A 6,663-nucleotide genomic window follows, 5' to 3' on the forward strand; every position below is an offset into this window, starting at 1 on the left:
GAGCCATCAGCCCAGAGCCCGACGCGGGGCTCGAACTCACGGACCGCGAGATCGTGACCTGGCTGAAGTCGGACGCTTAACCGACTGCGCCACCCAGGCGCCCCAATCTCTGCTTTATAGTATGTCAAAGAATTAGGAATCCTTTTAATTTTTCCACAAAAATGATGAATCTGTTTTTAAAGAGAGAAAATAAGCTTATAGAAGTTAAATAATTTTTAGAAATAGATGAAATGTTTAAAAGAAGAAATTCTACTGCTAATTAATTACAGTGAGTTGTTTTAAAAGTTTTTACTGCTTTTAAATCATATTCCTTGTCTTCTGAATGTTTTGCATAAATTTGGGGCTCAAGAACAAAAGTTGATTTTCTGAATGACTTAAACACTAGGCAGGTCATTAGTATAAACATCTCTACCTCAAATGTATAAAAAATTGGGGCAACTCTTTTTTTTTTTTTTTTCCAACGTTTATTTATTTTTTGGGACAGAGAGAGACAGAGCATGAATGGGGGAGGGGCAGAGAGAGAGGGAGACACAGAATCGGAAACAGGCTCCAGGCTCTGAGCCATCAGCCCAGAGCCTGACGCGGGGCTCGAACTCACGGACCGCGAGATCGTGACCTGGCTGAAGTCGGACGCCTAACCGACTGCGCCACCCAGGCGCCCCAGGGAAACTCTTAAATATTCATATTTCATATTTGCAAAATTTTTCATATTTACACATTTTTAAAATATCGTGCAATCTCTAGTTAAATGTATTAGCAGTTATGTTCCTGGGGTTTCAACAAAAAACATGGTATTTAATTCAATAAAATCAATATAGAATTTTTTCAATTGTAGGTGGTACTTCCATGATGATTTTATAAAGAAAATGAAAGCCTACATCATAACATTTCTTTTCTTAGGAAAAATGGGAGAAGGGAAAGAGTTTGTTATTTGCTTGCTATTTGTAGAGTTTCTTACTTAAGATGCTATGGCTAAAATAATTCTATTGAGCGTTTAACAATTAGTCTGTCTTAAATACTGGAGTAATCAATGATAATCCATTGTGACTAAAAAGCAAATACTTGTTTATTTTAATATACAAGTTGACAGTTTGATGGACTTTCTAAGGCTATAAGTTATCAAAGAATCATGAATTCAGTCAGTAAAATGTTAGATAAAGCAGTCACCTCCTAAGATGATTTTTGGAGATGAATGTGAAGAAACTATGGAAATAATTACATAAAACCTGTGGAAATGTTTGCCATCATTAGCTTCAACACACTAATGTTTAGCCTCATTCTGTTCATTGAATTTTTTTCCCTACGTGTGTGCCAATGAAGATTGGTTTGTATTTACTACTAAAATAGATACACTATGTTAAGGTGAGAATGGCCAAATAATTGGAGCCCGTATACTTATAGGTTAAGTTCAAAAGGCATTAATACATAATATTTTTAGTATCCAAAGCATATTCAAAAACTGTCTAGTATGGAGTATTCTAACATAAATGTTCAAATACCAAACTATAAAATATAAAACTTCTTTTTATCCAATTTTTATATATACAAATAAGCTGATTTTACAATGGTGTTGCCATGTACCCATTCAACTCAATAAGTCCTTTTTAAATTCCCCCTCGTTCCCTTTCACCTTTGTCTTTTGGGGTGCTCTTTCTTCTACATCCATCATTTTCAACAATGGGGTAGGTCTTATGGGTTATAGGAAGGGTGAAAAGGGTGACAGGCTAAGGAAGAGTTTGAAATTAGGGAGACAGTTTACATACTATACAGGTTGTCAGGAGTTTTTGTTGCAACTATAACAAGGAAAACAACAACAAATATAATAATTACCAATATTTCCATGTCACTTCCTGTTTACAGAGCATTTTCATATGTTCTACTTACCTGAAGCCTCAGAGCAACCTTACAAGTTTGCTTTGAGGTACTTAATAAGATCTTGCTTTGTTGTTTTTACTGAATCATTATATGCAACTGTCAGTTTCTTGAGGGCACGAACTGTGTCTTGTATGTTTTGAACATACACACACATTTAAACCCCTCAGAAATAAACATTCTTAAACTGACTACTGAATTGTTAACAAGTTTCAAGTGGAAGATTTGCTGGATTTGATGATAAAAGGGCTATTAAGACTGTAAGGAGACCAAGGACACCATCAAAGAGGACCGTAAGGAAAGCAGTGGCCAAGGGTCCAAAGTAAGCAGGTTGAACAGGGAAAGAAGACTCTAGGAATTCCCCTTGTCAGGGTTAATCCTGGGCCAGAGCAGCACTTCACATCCTGTATATAGAAATCCTTTTTTTTTTTTTTTTTTTTTTTTTTAATTTGAGAGAAAGAGAGAGAATGCAGGGGAGGGGCAGAGAGGGAGAGAGACAGAGATTGAATCTTAAGCAGCCTCTACACTCAGCCCAAAGCCTGACATGGGGCTTGATCCCACAACCCTGAGATCATTATCTGAGCTGAAATCAGGAGTCCAACACTCAACCACTGAGCCAACCAGGTGTCCCAAATTCTTCATTATTTTTAATGGCTAAATTGTTCTCCGTGGTATCTAGATATCATAGATAGCTATTTTTTCCATTGAAGTGCCTTTGTCCTAAATTTTTAATAGTACAAGCAATGCAAATTTATAAGCATAAAGTTGAACATAATGGTTATATCCAGTTTTTTTTTTTAACTTTTTATTTTTAAGAGAGAGCATGAGAAGGGGAGGAGGGCAGAAGGAGAGAGAATCTCAAGTAGGCTCCATGGTCAGCACAGAGCCCAGCATGGGGCTCAATCCCATGACCCTGGGATCATGAACTGAGCTGAAATCAAGAGTTGGACACTCAACTGACTGAGCGACCCAGGCACCCCATATAATAGCTATGTCCTCGTTCTTATTCCTAATTTTGTTTATTTGAATTTTCTCTTTTTTTTTAAACAGACTTATTAGCTAGTGAAATTGTTAGATTTTCAAAAAAAAGTTTTAGTTTTATCTACTCTCTCTTTTTCTAAATTTTTTTTCTGCTTTTATTATTTTTATATACCTATATTTACTTTCTCTTGACTTATTTTTCTTTTTCTATTTTCTTGAGTTGAAAATTTAGTTCTTTTATTTTTATTCACTCTAGGTTAAAAATAAAAACATTTGATGTTATGAAATTTCCCCCTTAATGTAGTCTTAGTTGCATCTCATAGATCTACAACCTTTTCATTGCCATTTGTTATTATAAGTCTGTATTTTCTGTTTTTATTCCTTCTTTGAACCTAAATGTTTAGAATTTAAAATTTATCTGTGGCTAGATGTCTTTTATCTTTTATCATTAATTTCCATTTTGATAGCATTGTAATTAAAAAATGGTGGTTTAAAGGGAAAATAAGTAGAAAAGAAATTAGGGACAAACTTGGGGTGGGGGGAAGATAAGCGTGAGACATAGCATTAATGAGCAGAGGAGAATAAAACAAAGCATAAATAAGAAGAGGAAGTATAAAAGGGCCCAAGACAAAGCAGAGGACTGAGTGTGAGAGTTACTGGCATGGCAGTAGGTTTGGATTGTTGAATAGGGTACATGATGCAAGATAGTGTTAGGAGACCAGGAAGATATCGGGAGGGAGTATATGGGAAGAGATGCCCAGGAAAGACAGTCCGCCAAGAAAATCCAACTGCTCCTTGGTTGTGATGGTGCATGGAAGCCCAGCGAGAAATGTCTTACCTGTTGCATTCTGATGGTTTAAGTGTTAGGATAATAACCATTTTCCAGCATCATCCCTTGATCTCTGAGCTTCTTGCATGAATTTAATTATTTCTGTATTTTCTGTTAAAATGGAGGAATGGACTTCAACACAGAAAATGAGCCAGGAACCCAAACTGAGGATCCCATCCTGCTTGTGTTATTTTCTTCATTTGAGTCATTTTTGAGTTCCTATTATGACCACTACTGTGCCATATGATAAACACAAAAGTTCATCAGCTTCTAAACATCTGCCTTGTTTTTAGCCCATGTGTATATACCACTTCTTTTTGCTGAACAGAAAGCAGCTGTTCCCGTTTGAGAGTGACTGACCGAGGTAGCAATTACTTCCAAGCCAGAAGAAAATTCCATATTCTCACTATCTACCTACAGTACCACAGTCACCAGGGAAGCTGGAAAGGAAATGGGTTCCCTGAGTCACTCCCTAATTATTTCTTTTGTTGAGGGGTTTCATTAATGAAGCTACCCAGAAATGTCATAGCCTTCACAAGTCCCTAGGGAAGCCTGATATTTAGTAGTGATCTGTAAATGAGGATTATAATAGTTCTTGCCTCATTAATTTGGTCTGAGGATTAAATGTGCTAATACTTCAACAGTGCCTAACACATATTCAGCACTCAATAAAAACTCTTATTGTTATTCCAGAATGCAGGTGCCCTCACCACTGCAGTCATGGAGTGTGGTCCTGCAGAGAGAATGAAGCTACCAAAGAGAACACAAATACAGGATGCTCAGATTAAACAAAACCACAGCATCAAGAAATCTTTTTCATTAGAAAGTTAAAGAGACATCCAGAAAGCTGCAAAGCAAATTGGAGAGATGCCAAGACTTCAGTAGAAATCACTGATAGAGATTTCATACTTAATGACTTTTCTTTGAGCAAGTGCAAAAGCAAAAAGCAAAAGAACTGTGGTGAACACTGTGAGCCGTTAAGTATAGTAGGATGTATGGTAGGACTCATAGCAGGACAAAAACAACATAGGTCATACAGAAGAGGGTCTGGAAAAAATACAGATTATTCTCAGCCACACTGCATAGGCTTATCATTAGAAGGAAGAACAAGAAATCAATAGCAGACCCACTCTAAAATCTTAACTATAAAGATCTCATTATAGTATGGATTTAGTCATTCATTAAAAAAAAATCTTTATAATGTCATAGCTGAACAAGGCGTGGTGCTAGACATTGGAGACATATAGTTAACAAGACAAATATAGACCCTGCCCACATAGAGTTTATGATCCAATGGAAGAGTTGACATTAAGTAAACACACAAATGTCATCTCAGTCTTTGATAAGTGCTCCAAAGGAATACAAAGTGGTCAGTGAAGATATTGAGGGCTTTTAGATTTGAGGGTCAGACAGTTTTCTGAGAGAGCAACAGTAATGACATTCCTTAAAGGATAAGGAGGCATTACTGGGGAAAGAACAGCAGCTGATGGTGCTGGGGAATAGCACACTTGAAGGCTCTGGGGTGGAAAATGAGGGGTGTGGTCCAAGAGCTGGGATGTCTTTGCAAGGAGCATCGTCAGTGGGATGGAGAGTCTACATGGGGCAAGGCCAGACCCCCAGACTGTGTGGGCCATATTAGCATCTTGTTTTTTCCCCCCAAATACAGGGCAAGTCACTGAAGGGCTTTAGGCACACACAATTGACATTGATGTATTTATGTTTATGTTTTAATGGGTCAATCCAGTTGCATTGTGGAACACAAGTTTGAGGGACTTGAATGGAAAAGGGAAGTCCATTTGGGAAGTGTTTGACCTGGTCATTAGAGTAAAGGCTGTGGTGGGCACAACCAAATATAAAGAGTCCTGTATCAGGCCCTAGAAGTCTCATATCTCTCTAGGTGCTCTGTATGCTACAACGTGGCCCCCAAATCATAGGAGCCCATATGAAGTAGAAATCCTCAAGCAGTAAAACTTTTATTTGGATTAAATTTAGCCAAATGAAAAGATGTCAAGAATAACAGAAGTTTGTGAAAAGAATGGGTTTGTGAAAAGAATGAGTTTGACCCACTGAAATAAGCAGCTGGGAATGTGAGCTGTGAAATGATTGTGCTGATGTGCTGGCATTTGAAGAGTTTGCCTGGATGCAAGACAATTGAGCAATAGAGGAGTTAGATGAAGATCAAATTACTGTACAGATTTTATTAAAAGCAAAGTTGGAGATTTGGCTTAGGTCTATTGGCAAGTAGAGTTGCAAATGTTTCAGCCCTGAATTTAGCCATTCCCAATAGATTGTAGTAGGCTGTGTGATTGCAGGAGGCAATACAGGATGGAGTCTGTTTTGAGGGTTTTTGTTTTTGTTGGTTCCTTCCTCTGTAAATATTGAAAATTGTATTTTACAATGGTACTGGAACAAACATACAACCCAACCTCATTTATATTCATTTTTTTCTTCTGATTTTAAAAGAAAAACATTTTCATGGACCCCTAAACTGGGAGGGATATGCCAGCAGCCCACCAGATGTCAGAATTCAGGAATTGCAGGTAGATGGGTCCTGAGATAGAGGAGGGGGACTTAAGCTGGGAAGTGCCAATAACAGATACTGTCACTCTCACAGGGTCCACCCAATGGAACCTGACTGTTTGTCCCTCCAACAAAGTATACTAGGATCCAAATAAATGTTCTGGTTCTGGGTGACTGGATTTGCATACTGACAGATTTCCTGATCCCATGGATCTGAGTACCAAGCAGCACTAAGAAATGCAGTCTGGTAACCAAAAGTAATGTTAATATGTCTCCCAAACTTTGTGTCTCTTGAAGAATGTTAATTGAAATCTGTGACTTGGGGAGTGGCTTCTGGGAAGATGGCGGCATAGGAGGATGCTGAGCTCACCAAGTCCTGCGGATCACTTAGATTCCACCCATACCTGCCTAAATAACCCAGAAAACCGCCAGAAGCCTAGCAGAACGGATTCTCCAGAGCC

General features: G+C 38.0%; 1 long non-coding RNA gene across 2 annotated transcripts in view; it reads left to right on the plus strand.

The window, feature by feature from the left end:
• Positions 1–6,376, plus strand: part of LOC121030894 (uncharacterized) — a 34,109-nt gene extending 27,733 nt beyond the window's left edge. For both annotated transcript variants that reach the window (XR_005790456.1, XR_005790457.1), the window contains one exon: positions 4,376–6,376. This is a non-coding gene — a long non-coding RNA (uncharacterized LOC121030894). The remainder of the gene's footprint in view (positions 1–4,375) is intronic.
• Positions 6,377–6,663: the final 287 nt, after the last annotated feature.

The sequence above is a fragment of the Herpailurus yagouaroundi genome, unplaced genomic scaffold (genome assembly GCF_014898765.1).
Source record: "Herpailurus yagouaroundi ecotype Mexico unplaced genomic scaffold, PumYag 140, whole genome shotgun sequence".
NCBI lineage: Eukaryota > Metazoa > Chordata > Mammalia > Carnivora > Felidae > Herpailurus > Herpailurus yagouaroundi.